The sequence below is a fragment of the Pterocles gutturalis genome, unplaced genomic scaffold (genome assembly GCF_000699245.1).
Source record: "Pterocles gutturalis isolate BGI_N339 unplaced genomic scaffold, ASM69924v1 scaffold6316, whole genome shotgun sequence".
Taxonomy (NCBI): Eukaryota; Metazoa; Chordata; class Aves; order Pterocliformes; family Pteroclidae; genus Pterocles; species Pterocles gutturalis.
The window spans coordinates 144094-163366 of NW_010105382.1; the positions used below are offsets into that span (position 1 = coordinate 144094).

The 19273-nt window shown below is 38.1% G+C and overlaps 1 pseudogene; it reads right to left on the reverse strand.

Moving 5' to 3' along the window:
• Positions 1-5544: 5544 nt before the first annotated feature.
• On the reverse strand, positions 5545-18907 carry LOC104471873 (annotated as a pseudogene).
• Between the last annotated feature and the right edge of the window lie 366 nt (positions 18908-19273).

Consider the following 19273-nt stretch of genomic DNA (forward strand, 5'->3'; position numbering starts at 1 on the left):
TCATAGAAGTCTGTTTATTCATCATAAAGGCCAAAAGGCCTCCTTTTTAATTGTGAAGTTTTTTTCCAGTGGAGTTACCATTATCTTTCATCTTGTAAAAAAAAAAAAAAAATCCCTCCAGTAGCTACTTCTGATGTGCAGATTATGTTTTATATGTACAAATCATTTCCTAAGGGAAATCTCTAATGTTCAGGTGAGTAATAGCTGCTGCTAACTTTCTGGCCACATAAATATGATTTGGAGACTAGAGACTGGTTAGCTGTTGAGATCCCCAGTCTCTGTTTGCACAACTGAGGCAATCAGCAGCAAAGTTGATGACTCCTGAATTTTGTTTCAACAATGTAGTAGTACTTCTACCTAAGCAAAGCAAATCCTCTGCCTGTAACAAAAGTAATACCCCTAAGAGGGTTCTGGTAGTGACCTAATCATGAGCTATCCAGCAGCAGTACAACATCCACAGTGCCTAAATATTTAAGTTATGCTCCCTAAGGTAACTAGCAGTCACAAAACCTCCCACACAGTATCTCTCCTCTGCAGAGTAGGAACTCCTCTAGTGCTGCAGTCACTAACGCTTTTGAAAACTAACAGTTCACTGGAGGCTGGGGTCTAGTCACTTTTGAATCAAAGCACATCCCAGGTACTGCATGAGGATGTGAAATACTGGTTACATCCAGATTCCCTACAACTCTAACAAACTGCTGCATTACTCAGTCTGGCAAGCAAGAAATCCAGTCACATACTTTTGTTTCAGAGATGATCCCCTTCTTTTGGTGTACTGATTAGACTCCTATTAGCATGGTTCCAGCAGAAATTTTCCCAACACGAACACACAACTGTGTTTTGTTGTCTCCGCTGTAGATACTTTTGAAGGCAGATTACAGAACATTTTGGAGGAAGAAAAATTTTACATTGGAAAACTGCTGGTTAAGAGTTGAAAAAAAATAGTGCTCACTTCTGCAGATTAAAACATTCAGGTTAAAGGATTACTGTGGAAAAAATGAGGTATAAACTTTCACTAACAAGAAGATAACTGCTACAAAGTGGTCATTTCTGTTGTCTAGAGGTGGTCTTTCCTAAGAAATTATGTGTGGCTGTTCTTGTCAAAATGTGAAGTTATAAAACTGTCATTTAACTGGAACTTTATGGAATCATACTTATGTATTCTGCACCTTTAAAAACTATATTAAAATCTAATAAAGACATTGTTCTATGCTAGCTATATCTTTATGATTTCAAGGGTTTCTGGGTTTCTGGGTTTTTTTGTTGGTTTTTTTTGTTTTTTTTTTTTGGTCTGGGTTTTGGGGTTTTTTTTAAAGCTTTGAATCCCTCATAGTAGTCACAACAAATTCAGCTTGATTTTAACCTTCTGCAGCAACTACCGCAAACCTTCTTAACTTTTACACTATAATGCAGTCAATGTATTTATAGTTCTTGAAAATGTCACATGGCAATGTTATGCCAGGGACAGCACATCTCAGAGACTCCTTAAGATGTCTGCATTGTTGTATTCTATTTGTAGAGGCATTTTTGTCAGCAGCAATGAAAAAACAGAGCTGCTGCTGCAGTTCTTTCAATAACATTCAAGCTTATAGTTGACCTGAGGGGCTCACATTATGACATCCATATTTAATTTAACAATAAATCATATTTTCATGGACTACAGTATTGCATTATAACCTCACTGTTTTATGTGCATGGGAATGCAGCAGAAGCAGGCTAGTACTTATCTACAACACAGGCTAAATGGTTAGTTCATGAGAGCAAGGTCAAAGTGTACAGTGATGACAATATATAAAAGGTTTTATAAAAACTCTTAGAAGTCCGAGGGGGAGAAAAAAAAGACAAAAAAAGCTGTCCAGAAGGTACTGCATTTAACTTAGGGTGTGTTTTTTTCTAAAATCCTCTTAACTGCACCACCTTGCTTACTGTCAGTTTTAGTTCTGCTCTGCACTCCCCATTGCAGTCAGCATTCTCTGTATTTCACTTTCTCTTCTGCTTCATTCAAGCATATTTAAGAAGAAAATTAACACCATCTGAATCTTAAGCTTTACCCATTCCTTTCTTCTCACAATAATTTCTCCTGTTTGCCCTGCATTTTTTACTGTTGACCTTCTAGCTGACTCCAAATTAAACATTCATATGTTTTCTATCTACTCCCAAATCTTGTCCTGCTTGTTCACATTTATTCTTGCTCAGCTTTGCCTCTGCCCGTATCACATCATATCACATCATCCTTAACTTCTTTACTTTCTATTCCTACTAACTTCCAACTGTCTTTCCAGTGCCTACTTGTTGCGGCCCTCTGCAACCTAAAATGCATTTAATTCATTTTATCCTCCCCATCAGCATTATTAATAATCTTCTACCAGCCAGATTACAGAATAACTTCATTGCTCTTCTCCATCAGCTGCCTCTGGTAATAGTTTATCCACTATTTGCACTGCTCTCCTCCATAGACTTTATGAAACTCTATTATAATCTCTTTTAGAAGGTTCCACTTTTCAAAACTAAGTAGTTTCAATTACCTTTTTATTGGCAGCCTTGATCTTTGGTCTAGATGTCATCCTTAACATACATTACACAAAATTAAGGAAGAGCAATCATAGTAAAAAGCACTTCACTACTCCGATCCATGTTCTCTTTTTACCTCTCATCCAGCCTTCTGTTCATCATCTCTTCATGCATTGTATCTAAATTAGATTTTCAGTTCCTTGGGGTAAGAAGACATCATTTTCATTTATCTGTAAAGCACCATGCATGCTTATGGCTCTGTAGAGATGCTGAATATGTATATCCACATTTATTAAAATATTGATGCTTTTATCTATTCATATACTGCAGAGGCAACATGGCAGACGTTGTATCCATTTAAAAACTATTTTCCATCTATAATAGCTATAATGTGATATATTTATAGTAGCTGCATGCTGTTAATTCTCTATTTTGTAGTTCATACTTATGTTGTATGTATACACTGCCCGAAAAATAAAAATCTCAATTTCCTCTGACAGCATCAAAATCTTTTCCTAAAAACAAAGCATAGGGGTAATATACAGTGGTTTTATTACTCATCCATACTGCATATCACAGTCTTAGTCGGTGAAGGTTGCTGTACCAACTCAAGACTGCCTCTGCCCTCCACAATCTTGTAATTTAAATAGTCCTGATGATAGTAAAAATTTTGGGGAATTTTGGACACCAGCATTCTTGCTACCTAGCTTGGGAGGCATTGGAGTATCTGATTTTTGGAGTACTACAGCATAGCACCTGCTAACATACAAGGTCTTGAAGAGGGAAACTCCTTATTATTTTGAAAATTTTGGCTGACAAAATTAATAATTAGTGCAAGCATGTATTTTAAAAGCTAGGAGGGTTTTTAATGCAAAAAGATAAAATGAGGATACTATCAGTCAAATCATAACTTATTAAAATATTTCTATCAACAAGTGCAGTAACAAGCTGTAGATATACTCTCCTTTGGAGCCAAGCATATTTATTTCTCAGTTAGACAAAAAATTAGTAGGCATGCCCAAATCCCAGAGCAGAATCCACACAGGCCCCTGTCATGACCCAGAGCTCATTGCATGAATGAGCCTGTACTAATAATTTCAGAAGTTAGCTCAGAAGATAAAGAATTATAGTAGAGTAGACACTATATGCAGAGCAATTAAACTCTTCTGCTTCACATAACACTTAATAAATGGTTAAGCATTTAAGCGTTGAGTAAAGTGAACATCTTTGAATATCCTGCTTTGCAGGATATCTGAGCTAAAAAACTCGAAAGGGGTTGTTCATTTGTGGGTCAGAAGATAGGGAATGGTCCTAGCAAACGGTTTACTCAGAGTGGCAAGAGAGAAGTTACATGGGGATAATGTCACTGGCATTTCTTCATAAAGTGTCTTACAGGTGATAGATTTAATATTTATATTATACTTGCATACAGAGACCTGTTTCAACCTGTGTTTCACTGTGCTTTTCACAGGATAAAATGATAAACATCAATCCAGCTTAATGTCGGACTGCATATATAGCTAAACCTGTGTAAGGCCGCACAAATGGAAAAGGCGTATTTTACCCAACTTTCGATGTTTCCCATATAGGCATCCACCTCAGAGCTAGTCTCCTTCATTTCGTTGCTATGCATGACGAGAACTGTGTCAATGAATGCACCAAGGTGTGATTCATCAGACCTACTTTGAATGATTACTTCAGGATAAGCCATTGTACATTGTACATTGTATAACTGGATTTGGTAAATGAATCCCTTTTCATTAGACAGTGAGAATTGAATGTTTATTTATTTATTTACATCTTCAAAGAAAGTAAATTCCAGATATCCTGTCTACAGCCTTGTAAGTAAACAAAACAGGGTCAATGGCCTGACTTAAACACCATCCCTCAGTAGTCCGTGGACCTTAATTTTACTCCTTGACAAAACTGCTGTCAGATGCCAACTATTACTCTCCAGACATGGCTTGGGGCCAGATATGGCACAGCCCAGGAATTGCTTTCCAAACGCAGCTAGAAGATGGTCTGCCTGCTTCAGACAGTAGCAGGCCCTACCAGTTGGTTTCAGTGCCAGAAAATGGTCCTTTGCATCTTCTGCTTGAAGAAAAAAAGTTAATTGACATGGATGAAAAGTACAAATTACGTTAAAGCAAAGGGAAGTTGATAGAAAGGTAGCTTTTAAATTAACATTTTAATGAAATTAAGGATAAAATAAAGAATATAAACATAGCAAAAGTAAAAAAGAAGCACAAAGATGGAAGAATGGCTACAAAACCCAATTAAACTATGATATGAAATTCCTGATTGTGATCACTTTGGACAAATACAACAGGAAGACTAGCTATTACATAAATGAACTGGCATTTTAAAATACAGTTGACCTGATACATAATGAGAAGATTTACTCCCTGTAAATTACCTCAGAGAATACTACCAACATAAGGAAGGTAGGGAACGTATTTCCAGAATATTAGAAATTGGACTAACTCAGTTTCTATCAAAACTAATGGTAAAGCATCTTCTGAAAAAAAGAGCTTCACTAGTCCTGAACACTTTTGGCCATCCTGACATAAAGGCAGAAGCTGAGCTATAATGACTTAATGGCCCTGTGCAGGAATGAAATATTACAGACCTCATTGTGGATGGGAGGTTGTATTCTGTAAGAATTTTATGAGATGTAATGGTCAGGTTTTCAGCTGCACTCAACTTTACATCCTCCACAATGAGAAAGAAGTATGAACGATGAGCACTTTTGAAGATCAATGTGGTTGCTTCGCTCAGTGAACTATGGCCCTACAAAACTGAGTTTAGAAATAATGTATGTATGGAGAACCTTTGCATCTGTTTCCATCCCAGGATGGAGGGAGCTGGATTAAAACTACTTGCTTTCCTTTCAGCTAAACATTTTTTTTTCTAATGACATCACTTCACTCAAATTTACATGAGTTTTAGCTTCAAGAATCATTGGTCACTGCTGAATGCAAATGAGCACAAAGTAAAATTATATTAAGTTTGCCCAATTGATCTTTCATCATTTTAAATGGTGCCTTTTAAAATTTCCTGTAAAATCAGCCTGAAATACTCCCATAGTTGACTGTCATCAAGTAGAGCAGGGTCACTTTGGGAAAACCCATTCTCAGTGATGTAAATTATAGGGTTATTATATGTATCTTAGAACAAGAGAGCAGAAGTTTTATTCAGAACAGATGTAAGAAAGCCCATAAAATCAGATGCATTACCCTCTGTCTTTTCTAAGCTACAAACTAAAACTAGTTTTCATCAAATTGCACTGACCCTATTAACTTAATTTTCCATGAGCTGACCTTTTATGACTAACAATGGAAAAGCAAAACTGCAAATATCCATGAAGACAGTGAAATTACTTATTTTAATGAGAAGACTAAAATATCTTTCCTGCATTAGCATCTGCTTATTGTTACTGCTCCTTAACCCCTTGGTACTGTCAGTCACCACACGTCCCATTGCCAGGAGTAGATGCATGCCAGGAAAGCCTTACTGCTGGCATCAGAAAGATCATTTCTGGAGTTCAAAAGATGATATAACACTGGTGTGTCATTTCAAACTGTAAAATAGCTATCAAGTACAAAGGCAATAGGAAAATACCAAGGCTTCTACTATTTCCAACCAGTATGCAAAAATTAAATTAAGAATCCCAAGGTGACTTGTTTATTTATATCTCGTGAAATCTCCTATGCCATCCAGATGGGCTCCTCAAAAAAACGCCAAATCACCAGTATTACTCATTGGATTCTCAGATCCCCTTATTGGCCCGCTAATAGTGGTAAAATGGTCCTGTGAGCCTTAGGTCATTCCTTGATATAACACAGAAGTTAACGCTAACCCCATGGTACTACAGCCAGGAATAAACTCCCAGTTGCTACAGGCCAAGAAGGATCCATTATTTGCTCAGCTTCACAGTCCATCGAAACACATAGCCTCTTGTCTGCATTTTCTTGGTCTTAAGTTTTACAGTTCAGGGCAAAAAAGTTAGCAATACCCATGATCATAATTTTTTCCTCTTTAGTGAATTCCAGAAGCCTTGATATTAAGTAAACCTGCTTTGAATGCACTGCAGAAATCCAGGACTTCATGATGGCTGAATATTCACCATCAGTAAATACGGTCCTGACAAACCCACCTGAGGTAAAGGACAGGTACCCTTTAGTTGCTTTTTGATTTGCTACAGGATTCGTAGAGTTTCTACCAATCTGAGTTCAGAGCTATAGACACAAGTCCACATTGTTTTATCTAAATATCTTATTGCAACTGTGTCAGGCTTTAGCATGAGATTTTACCACATTATAAGCTGCCTTGTAAGCTCTGGTACCAATACTGGGGCTATACCTGTTTCACAACCACCTATAGCAGCAACATAATTCTCATTAATAGTGATCACTCAGTCTACAGATGTTCTGAAGCAATATTTTGCATTAATATCCAAGGCCTCAATGATCTTTTCTCTAGCCATCTTCTAAGGACTGAGGTAAAATAAAGTGATTTAGTGAGCAGGATGCCATTTCCCAGGTTTTTGGTGATTTTGCTGTAATAATTGACTCCTGAAAATATTAAAAGAAACAAAAAAGGGTTAACTTAATAACTTTACTACATTTTAACACATGAAGAAACCCCAGTGCACATTTTCTCTGTTAAGAGATGCAAATGTTTCCTCTCAGCTGCATGCTGACTACTGTTACAAGACCCCAGAGCTGGCAAAAATGCTCAGTACACAAAATCTTCCAACCAGGCACATAAAATGAAATGAGGATGCAAATTTTCAAAATAGATCAGTGGACAGCAACTTCCCAGGAGAAACATAATTCTGATGGGTGCTGGTCACATGAAAATATAATCCTTTCATTTAAATGCCTGAATGGCAGCCTGGGTGCATGTACAAGACGAAAGCATGTTGGAAAAATCCTGACACTTGAGAGCCTGACAGGTAGATTTGTTCTAATGGAAGCATTTCTCTCCTTGAGAACCGTGTCTTTTTAAAAGTTCAGTGCCACACTCAGCAAGGTAACTAAGCTGATCTTTTATGGTTTGGACTTGGTTAGCTGGGTGACCTGTTTTCTCTAGACTCTTCCATTCTCCATCACTGTCTGTGCCAGCATCAAGACAAAGAAGATACGGTTAGAGCCTTCAGTATTTTGCAGTGGTAAGAACTGAATGGTTCCCTCATCAGCTGGGGTGTCTTACCGGATCTATATGACATTTAAGGCTTTCCATTGGGCTCTAATAGATTTTAGATGGAGTTCATGCCACTGGTCTCTTTAGCCACCAAATTGAATGGCCTGGCGACAGTTTATCCAAGAAAACAACTCTCTTCCTTTTACACTGCAACTGCTGCAGACTGCTCGGTCCCTTCAACTGCAAGAAGGAATTAGCTCACCTCTTTAAAAGCTCATGACTTCCAACCTTTCTTGTCTCCCCTTGATATGACAGAGATCAACTTTAATTTCCTGGATGTGTTGTTAAAGCTGGACAGTACTGGGGATGTATTTCCAGAGGGTTAAAAGGAATTCACCTTCTGTTCAGATTTAGCAGCAGCTGACATGAATATGTTTCCTAAAGGACTATTTTTACGCTGCTGAGAGGTCACTGTAAGTTTAAATATCAGGGTACCTTAAGCTCTTATACAGGCATTTTGAATTTTGCTTACATCCAAACACAACTGCGTTACTTTTAAGCCTTCGGAAAACACTATATATTACAAAACACATCACAAGCTCGGGTTCAAAGAGTATCAATTAGCTTGCTCTTTTACTTGAACTATCTGGTTTAGTGTGGTAATTGGAAAAGGCCAAGAGTGGCCTTGAATTATTACTTGTTAAGCTAAGAGGCTCCAGCCAGGAATAGGTCTCCATCATGCTGGTGGAATGTAGAAATCAATCAGCCTTTGCTTCAGACACCTGGGCTAAATATATCAGAATGTTTAAGAACCTTATAAGCCTAAAATTAATAAAAATTTTGTGAGTCTTAGACTACCACATATCCTAATAAGACGTAGGTGCTTATAAAATGTCTAGCCCAAGGCCTTGCTGTATTGAAACCAGAACTGAGAAAGGTCTAAAGAAGCTGAGAACACAGCAGAAAGGAGAAGGAGGAAGACTAAGTTGCAAAGGTTAATAAAATGTATGCTTAGGAGGTTATATACGGTTTAGATTATTATTTTTAACAGTTTCTAAACCAGAGATTTTGTCTAACCTAAAGCAGGAAACTTTTTCATTAGTAAAGATGTTTGTACTATATTGTACTATAACTTCCCTGGTATTTTCAGGTTCAGCTTGCTGTGTATTGATATTTAAAAATGCCAACACAGAACATCATACTGCTTTCTTCTTAAAAGGACAGTATTAGATTTCAAATTATCCTAACTTCAAATGACTGATCGTAAGGATTTCTGTCAAGGCTTTTTAAAGACAACATTTACTGCAGCAATCAATTATGAACCCCAGATTTAGATAGTGCCTTCTTGTAAACAAACAGGTGCACACACATCCTTTAGCACAGCAAGACTCAATAAGTTTGTTTACAAAGTAATTCCCAATAAATCTCACAGATAGTTTGCTTTTCCTTCTGAATGCAGCACCAGAAAAACACATTAAATTCTCAGGAGCTACGTGTCTGTGCCTGAGAACGCACTCACATAAAAGAGGAAGGAATACACCAGAATTTTAAGTTTTGAAAAGAAAATCCTTGCAATTTGCAAGGAGAAAATACAGTTTGCTACTGTTACCTTTGAACAGGGACCTATTTGACTTCAGTGGGATTGGGTGGGTGTTAACTGTTTGCTGGTTAAACTGCAACTACATAAGCTTAAACTAGGAAAAAATAAATCCTTTGCTAGTAAAGGATCCTGCTTTCCCATACTGAGAGTAATGTTTGCCTAGAAGACACTAGCATTTCCCATTCTAATTTTCAGATTATAAATTACTTAGCATGATTTATAACACTTAAGTGCCACCAGCAATCACTCATTTTTTTTTTCACATCTCAACTAAACACTAGTATTGGAAAAGACTTATGCTTTGTGTTAGAAAAAAAAGAACAACAGAATTGCATCCCTGAAAAATGTAAACATCAAGACAAATTTCCAGATTGTCTCATACCTTCCAGAGTAGCCTGATTTAGTTTCTATGGCTGTATCTGTGGGCCAGCTAGAAGCAGAAATACAGAAAAAAATGTTCTTCTGAGAAAGTGTGTATATAAGGGTTTTGTGGAGACACCTGAAAATTTGGGGATTACAGACATTAAGGAGCATTTTGTCACTGGAAAGTGAAGAATTGTTCTTTTCTCCTTTCTGATGTCTTCTCTCTCCGTCCTGATTCCCTACCTTCATGCTGAAGTGAGGCATAACATCAAACTCTTGCAGAATCAATACCCCCATGTCTACTACTTCTGTCTCCCTCCACACTGGCACCTAGTGCTTAGCAGCTAACTTGTTCTGCTCGGGGCACCTTTCCAGGGTAAAAATAATTGTACAAAAATATTTTAAAAACAAACGTGGTGTAAGTTTTGACCTAAAGCCTGACACATCTTATGAACAATATATCTACAACACCACTGCTTTAAAAGATCCTACCCCCACTGAGTTAGAAACAGAATGGTTTTAAAGGTTTTCAAATGTCCTATGTCTTAGGTGTGAAATTGGCAGTGAATCAGTTGGTGTGAACGATTTTATTTGAAAGGACATTGCTCTAAGCTTTCTAATTCTTCACATGCTCTTTGTATAAATGTTTATATAGCAGATGATGGCCTTTCCATGCTATGCAGTTACAATTGTTTCAACAGATCACTGCACAAGAGAAGTGAACTCCTGCCTAATGAAAGCTGGCCTACTTGGAGCTCCTCCAATGCCCTTTTACTAAATGTAAAGTTCATAATATTAATCAGGCAACTGCTTATACTGGGGATCAAGTGAACATTTTCTGAAATTACAGATGAGTTTTGTGAAAATGTTAGATTTCCTTACCAAGTGCATTCAGAATGTCTGCTTGCCATCTCCCACTCTGGTGTCAAAATAACAAAGCCCATTCAGTAGGCAGCTCTGTGGGGTGGTACAGTGTCTGCAGCCCCAGCTGAAGGAATATCAATACAGGAAAGAAACCACAAGGACTCCACTAAATTTAAATTCAACATGCCACAGAAAGTGTTCCTAGGGAAGGGCAAGCTGTGCCAGTGAAAGTGGGCTGCATATTGTAAATTTTGGTGGCAAAGGAAAGGCTTCCATTAAAGCCTCTCCAGGATGCTGGCACTGTTTGTGCAGTCATGCTCTGCAGGAGAAAATGGCTGGTTGGTCTGTTTACAGCAGATTCACCAGCCCTCCCTTCCCCCCCCCATTTCTGAATTCTTGAAACAAAGACTCCTCCACTCTCCGGTGAAAACCGTAATCTGCAGGATGCAGAGGACAGGCTGCTGCCTGTTGAACAGCCACACTCTACATGACCAAAATTCTGCTGAAAAATATTGCTTCTGCTGGTATCTTCCCCGCACAGACCAGGATAACCTGAAGAACATTTTCTAAGGAATCCTTTCTCTTTGTAGCCTTCCATCTTTACAATCTTCAAATCAGTGGAAGAAAAGAAATGACAAGGCAAATACTGCCCCAGAAGTATGAAGGTGCAGCTCTTGGTAGAACTGAGATTCAGAAGAGTAGGAGACAGAACTGAGATTCAGAGGTTCATCCAAATCTGCTTTTCTTTTTTCTCCCCAGAACATTATCATCCCAGCATATAAGAAACCTCAGCCAACCACTTTGATTCTCCCGTCCTCTATGGTACAGCTTCAGTTGCTCTTATTCTTCACAATTCTCTTTATTTCTTCTCTCTTCCATTCCCTGCATTCTGCAGGCAAAGGTGTCATTTCCTGTCTTTTCCTAGTAAGTCACCTTCATCTTTCCACCAGTCCATACCAATGGAAATAAAATAAACAAATCAGAAGTGTAACAAATTTTATATCTGACTTCTAGCAATCAGACCAGCTTCTTTACATGCTGTATCCCTTTTCACTTTTACACTGTCTGCTGAGATTGTGAAAAGTCTTCTCTTCAGAGCAGGGACTGTCTTTTGGTTGTCAGACAACTAAGCACAGTTCCTAGCTGAGTCTGGAGAATCCTCTCTAATTTGCTACAGAAAATATCTGGGAAAAGTATGTCACTCTCAGGGTAAAATAGCTGATGTGAAGCTCAGTATACCAGAGTATACTGATAAACTATCTAAATGCATTTGCCAAATAAGATACTTGTCTATTGTAAGCCATCCAAAAATATCTTCATGGCTAGGATCCCTGTAAGAATAAACATTCTGATGAAGCAAAATTATTTAGAGTTACAATTAAAAAAACTGAAGTAAGCAAAAAGATACATAGGAAACATAATACTAATCCTATCCCAAAAGATTGTGCTATCCAAGGGGATCTGGAATATTAATTAGCAAGTTGTTGCAAACCTATAAAAAATCATCCCATAATTACTCTGAAAAAAAGTTGCAATTTCAAAGCTACACTGCAGAATAGCATACTGGATTAATTATGCCAGACTGCAGCAATAACCTTGAATTAAAGCTGCAACCTTCTATTTTTAAGAAACAATTGCCTTTCTGGTTGATGAAACCTGTCGTCCCATCAGGTAACAGACGTGACCAGGAAAGAGAAAAGCGATAATGAGTCAATCCAAGCTGTTTGATACATTTCAAATCTTCCTCCCACAGAGTGTAGCTGCCACAAGCTACATCACCAGTCTGGTTCTTGAAAACTCGATCTCCTCCCTGATGGGTGAATGTGTCCCAGACATTAGGGCCGTTTCCATCTGCATTCTGTCCTTCTGCTTGAAAATCAAAACTTGGTCGTTATAGTTTTGACATCAAAAGACATATGTTGAATGTAAATATTTATCACAAAGTAGGCACAAAACCCTTAAAATCCTATGAGCAAAATGAGCGGTATTCCCTCCCACCTCCTTACATAATTTAAAATAACTAGAACTTTCAAGCACTAGTATATATTTGCATTAGGTTTTGCATTTATTCATATTTTTGCTTGCTGCTAATTATTTGAAAATCTTGTTTTAAAAAGCATTCAGAGTTCTGACACTCTTCATACTTCCTTAGCCAAAAATCAGATGTTTGCAACTCTTGAGATATTACAGGTTTTCACAAAGGACATTTTCTAATGCAACTTCCATCCATAAATGTAAAAGATCAGTCCATATCAAAGAAAGCCTTTAGGGCATGAGAAATACATCCAACAAATAGGCACTTATGGCTCCCTGGATGTCCTTTGAAAATCCTGACAGTCTGTTAAAAAGAAAGGAACGCCATTATGAGCCATGGCCCTAGGCATATACAAGCTGAATTAATAACACAGCTCTGCAAAACTGCTTTTTGCTTAGCCAAACGTTCACAGAAATGAATTTTGAATGCTCAAAATCTCTGCACCATTTTCTTCATTTTCATAGTTTTGGGAAATTTAGTTACAATCCAAATTTGAGATAGACAGACTACCTCTAAAATATTCAAAATTTAACTGTTGTTTGAGATTACACAGTACTAACATTACAGGGTATTTAAACCAAATAAATGCATCTTTCCTCACAACAAGCTTCTTTGTCTTTCCAGAGCAATGCTGTAACTGAGGCAAACATTTTATTTTTAATGTGGAGAGCTTTGTAAACTTACACCCCTGCAAAGTGTGATTTTATAATAAAAATACAATAACCCCAAAATGGCCAACCTCATTTACCAGCAAGATGTTTCAGAGCCCCAGTGAATACACTGTTCCAGGGCTACTCTTTAAAAAGTAAAATGACATTGTGTGTTAAAACCACATATAAATTAAATATCAGTTGGGTTGTAAGATTAATAACTATATAATAGCTACATATCAATCCTCAATAAAAGTGTTTTAATAATCAATTAGTATCACAGAAATTAGAGATGGAGGAGAACTATTAGGAGGTCATTGAGTCCATCCCCTGCCAATGCAAGATTGCTCCCTTAAGTATATTCAGTACTTAATACACATCTGTCTTATTAAATCTAAGTTTAATGCAAGGTTAAGCATACCGAAGACACTTAATTTAAAGCATTACTAAAATATGTAATATCACTTATAACCTAGCTTTTCAAAGATCATTGTCACATTTCGTGTTCTTTACAGAATTTTATCACAGCACATGAACATTGATACATCTACATTTAGTTGGTCAGTAAATTAAACTCTTATACGGGACAACCTTCAAAGTAGGTCAAATTTTAGATCTAGACAGAGTTTCTCTTAATCTCAGATTTTATCACCGACTTTGTGCTCTGTTGTAAGAAAAAAAGAGGACATGCTCTGTCTGTATACTCCTCAGAAATATGCAGCACTAAAGTTTTCTATATCCTGTTTCTGATTTCAAACATGCCTGCTGAAATAAATAGTCATTTTAGAGGAGTGCAGGAAATAATAAATGACAGTAATTCTTTGCTGGTATCTAGAATTTATATGCCTTTAAGAGCAGGCTTCCTGCACCATATTGATATGATATAGGATATAGCTCCTTTTTCACTATGGTGGGAGTGAAGGGAAGTCAAAAGCTGCCATAATGGGCAGCTAACACACCTTCATTTAAGAATCCGCAGCTAGAGCAGATGCTGAATGATTTCTTTTTTGTCTGCCTTCCTCCAGCAAAGTAAGTGCCGGGGAAGGGGAGAAATGTTTGATTTTCAGCAGAGTATGACAGTACCACTCCAGTGGTCATTAGCCACTATAAAGCCCTGACTGGGCATGTGGCATCAGACCCACTTTGAAGCATTCCTCATGCTGTTCGAAGAGCCTCTCTGTACAGTACAGAGTATCTGAGCTAGCTAAATAAAGTGTAGGAAGCAATCTAGCCAAGGCAACAGAAAGCTCCACATACACTGCTGTATCCTGCTGAGCCACAATTAGTCTACACAGAGCTCTGCTCTGCTTCAATGAACCGAGCTTGCACCTCCAAGCTTTCCCAGGAACCTCCACGCTACACAGCAGTTCACCGTGTAGTCATGCCCCGAGTTTCAGCAAGCTTCAGGGCCACGAGAGAACAGTGGTGAGGAACTGATTTTACATTTCAAACACATAGGTGAGACTTAGCTATCAAATCATCACATAACATGTCATCAAATTATCAATACAAATTATCATGAAACATGATGCATGCTCCCCATTCTCTCCAATTATTACAATGGAGCAAAACAGAATGTTCTTCCTTTTCAGTGAAGCTAGTGAAGCAGGAATATTACTGACTGAGAATTTTCATGTACTTTTCCAAGTTAGCTCTTCTAATTCAGTTGTGCTTTCAGCTTTCGGAGTGAAACTTTCTTAGCCTGGCCTCTGCCCAAAAGGTGAAATTTTGTCTGAATTAATGCAGTTCAACTATTTGGCATATGAAAGAAGTGGAAAAAAAAAAAAAACCACTTTTACCATTATGAGAATTTTTTGCAACTTTTCCATCTCTCTCCAAAAAAAAAAAAAAAAAAAAAAAAAAAAAAAAAAAATCAAGCAGAGAGTTGAAATTTAGCATAGAAATGGCCCCCAGTAAGAAGAAATGCTTTTCAGTGTTCTGGTGCAAATTGATTTTGATTTGACTGAGTCATGAACCTTTGAAATCTGCACTTTGAGCATGCAGAGTACAATTCGTATGATTTTTTAGCACTTTGAAATATACAGAGTGGAGAAAGTTATACTGTGCATAAATACATAGCTGACAGTAAAAAATAAAGTAGCTTGTCATCTCTTGCCTCATCCACTGTGTATCTTGGGATATGTGCAGCAACTGAGTTTGGACTCTACAAGAACTATTGCTTCAATCATGCTGCCTCTAAATCGGAAGCTGCACAGCTTCCAAAGCTTTCAGGAGGAGGAATTTCCTATTGAGTTTCTTACTTCTGTGGGAAAAGGGTCATTCGAGTAGTGTCTACACCACATTATAGATTTTTTTTTTTTTTTACGTTTTTGCCACTCAGAAGGCTTAGGAAAGCTCATGAAAAATACATTAAGAGAACACTAAAGTTGCACATCTAGCCCCTCAAAGGGCAAGAAATTATAATGTCATTTTATATGCACACACAATTCACATTTTAAAAATTACTTAGCAGAGCTATGTGCATTGCAGGACTCGAATTAGAATCTGGCCCAGAATATTGATTCCTCAGGAACAGTGAGCTGTTCAGTCTATTAAGTGAAGCTAACTGAGCTCATTAAAAGGTACCAAGCATGGGCAAGTACTCTCACTTTCAGCAATAACCAGGAACTAAAGGCTACATCCTCAAAGACAATTTTAGATCTACAGCTCCCATTTAGGTACTGAAATCAATGGTAGCTAAGTGCCTGTATGCTGCAGGGTGTAATGTGAGAAAATCAGATCTATATGTATTTTAAAGGTCTCTAAACACACATTTTTGAAGGGATAAAGGTTTTGGGGGTTTTAACTGTAGGTGTCCCTGTACCTTATAGGTTTGCATTCCCTACTCTGCCACATATATTCATATCATGCTGGGCAAATCATTTCATCAGCACCTCCATCAGTTGGGAATGTGACACATGTCCCTGGGGGAGGGCCTCCCCAAGTCCAACTGTTAACCTCTCAGTTCACATTTTTCACATTCTTTGGAAACTAATTCCTAACTGAGGAGCCCCTGTGAGTACCAATGTCTGATGAGGTAGTTCTCCCATCCAGTTTTGGAATAGTTGACAGTAATCTACTTAAATTAGCTCTAGGGAAAGGAAATACCCAAGAACTAGTGGGAAAAATTACTTATTTCTGCTCACCCCCAATAGCTAATGAAAGGTTCCTCCTCTATTTCTGCATAGCCATATTTGTGCAGTTTGAAGCACCCTTTCCCCACTTCTTTCTGCTTGGGCCACAAATGTTTAAATAGAAGTGCTACACAGATTTGCATGTGATGTAGCATCTAAATAATGAGGCAAAGATCAAACACTCTCCTTCCTGGATCCAGACCTTTCATTCACTTAAAACTTCCTTAACACTTTGGCAGCTACAAATTCACACCTTCAATTTGATATGCTGCTGTAGCTGCACCCCAAGCAAATCCAACTGGAAAAGCAATATCCTTTGGTACCGGCTGCAGAGGACAGGAGAATACACAGCATTATGCAATGCTATGGAGATGTGGACTTCATCTGCAGACAACTGTTTCTGGCTCGATCACTCTTCCACTTGTTACAAGCAGATTCTGTACTGAAGACAAAAATAAACCCTGTGCAGCTTCACACACTGAAGGGCAAGCCATGCACTTTGCATATCTCAGGATTAAAGCAGAGAGGTTCAGTCAAACAGCGAAAGTGGAAAAGGCAGCAGTGGAAAAGCCTCGGATAGCCGCAGTAAAAGGGCTCTACCAAGTACAGAGCATTAGTTCATAGAACAGGTGCCTGTTCCCCTTCACTTCCCTCTCACCTCTCAGCCAAAGGACTCTGTGGACCCTCCATTCAACATAAATCCTTTAGCCACCAGGCAAGAAGTCATTTAGTCATTTCCACCCCTTTCACTAAGCTTCAAAAACCAGCAGCATCTCTTCTGGCATCAAATTTATATTTTTTCTCTCCCAACACCAAAACAACTGGCCCGCAGTAGATGAGATAGGATGTGTTAGCCATTAGATGTTTAGCAGTGGAAACCTATGAGTAGAAGAGGAAGATTTGCATGGGAGTACAGACAGAAAAGTTACCTTTCTCCTTTAAAATCCCATGGATGCTCATTTTTTCTAGAGCAGCAATGACAACCTTATGGCATGTGTGCCAGAATCATCATCTGCAAAGCAGCCCGCAGGTCTCTTTACCTGCCTTCTGCCAGTGCTGTCACTGCTCCTGTCAGCGGGCTGAGACGGGAGCAGCAGCAGGAGGACGAGTCGGGCGGGGTATGGCTGTAACAAGTGCGATGGGTTGAAAGTAGTTTACCGTCCCTTCCCAGAAAACTGCAACACCTGGCACACTAGATGGCACTACTGCGGTTTTGGGTTTTCTTTTGTTTGTTCGTTTGTTTTGGTTTTTGTTTTGTTTTGTTTTGTTTTTTACTTACAGGAGTTTTTTCCCCACTTATGTCAATACTACATTCACACTGCTTTTGCCAAGGTCAGTTATCTGCACTTATTGGACTGATAGGCAATAACATATGATCACTACTATTTTTTCTTACTGTTTACTTTTCTTGTGCCTTTTTTATTTTGAAACCTTTCTGGGTGAGGATCTACTCCAGCAAAGCATTCTACACATAAGTGATATTTTCTTTGATAATGAAAATAAGACAAAACTTACTATACACAGAAAAAGCCATTAATATAGTTAATGCTCATACTTTTCCCAGAAATACACACAACGAAAGAGTCAGTTTATTAGGAAAAAAAAATCCTTTGTAGTGACGCAGAGAAGCTGATTTAATTCCAAAGTGCACATTGCAGAACCAGACAGTGCAGATGCAATGCAAAATAAATCAGGCTTTCACAGCAGGCATGTATTTCCTCAAGTGTCTTTCAAAGGAAAGGTAAAAGCCCCTTGAAATACAAAGGAACAAAGGGGGAAATGAGGCACAACACACCAACTTGTTCCCAAAACATGCGCTGACACATGGTTTAGGCGAATATACATATCCTTTATGTGTTTTATATAGATGACTAAAAGCTGATGCAATAAACTAGTTAATGTTCTCTGGTTGAAGCAGCCTCTGCAGGCTTTCATTTGCAAGAAGGTAAGCGTTGGACAGTTAACAGTAAAACTCATCAGGGACACCTTAAATCATAAGTATTAATGAATCAGAGTAATTATGCATATTTTTACATCATTAAATGTTATTGGTAGGTATTTTTGAAAACTTAAGTGATGTTAAATCTTTTCCCAGAAAATCATGCAATTCAATTTCACAACAGATATAATAAATACGTAACTCAGTAATAGGGGGAGAGGGGCAGACAGGAGATAGTAGTAATAAAAACCCAATAAAAAGTTCTAGAAAAATACTTAACCATAAAAACAAGGCTAAAAGGTGTCACTGCTGATTCTCTAGCAGGAATCAACAGAGACAGAGATGGGTTTCAGGAGAGATTGAGTGGGAGGAAAATATTCCATAAGCAGCCTAGGGAAGAGTGAACAAAATTTGCCTCAGAGGTTAAGGCAGATTCACAGTAATGAGATACCAGGCGATGTCAGATAAACAAGCAGATACTGAAAGATGCAGAGCTTCAAAATTCAGAAAAGCTGATTTTACAGTAGCTAATCTCAAACTCTTGTGGCAACCCAGTTTCTAGATTTGTGACCTCACCTCTGGTTGTATTTCTGGAATCATGAACTCACTCCTTGTTGCAGTAGCAGGACTTGCGATTATATTTCCATTAGACCCACTGCATGTCATGGCCCTTGGGATGCACCCACCTCCTTACTTTGATAATTTTCCCTAAAAAAATCCCTACATCTAAAAAACGACCTGATCTCAACCTGAATTCCAGTGTTTCACTGCCCCATTGTTTGTCGAATGTATCTAAGTACAAAACCGAGATCTCAGCTCTAACTAGAGGCAAATGTTTTCCAGACTAGGTTTAGGGTTTTTACATTTGCACTGAAACAGACTATACATAACTAAATGAGATCAAGCCACGTATTCCTACCAAAAATCGAGCAGCTCTTGGATATCCAAATGCATTTGGATAAATATATTTTTGTCAAGTCAATAAAGACGAAGAGTAATTGGCTCTGATGCTAAGGGTTGGCAACCTAACGG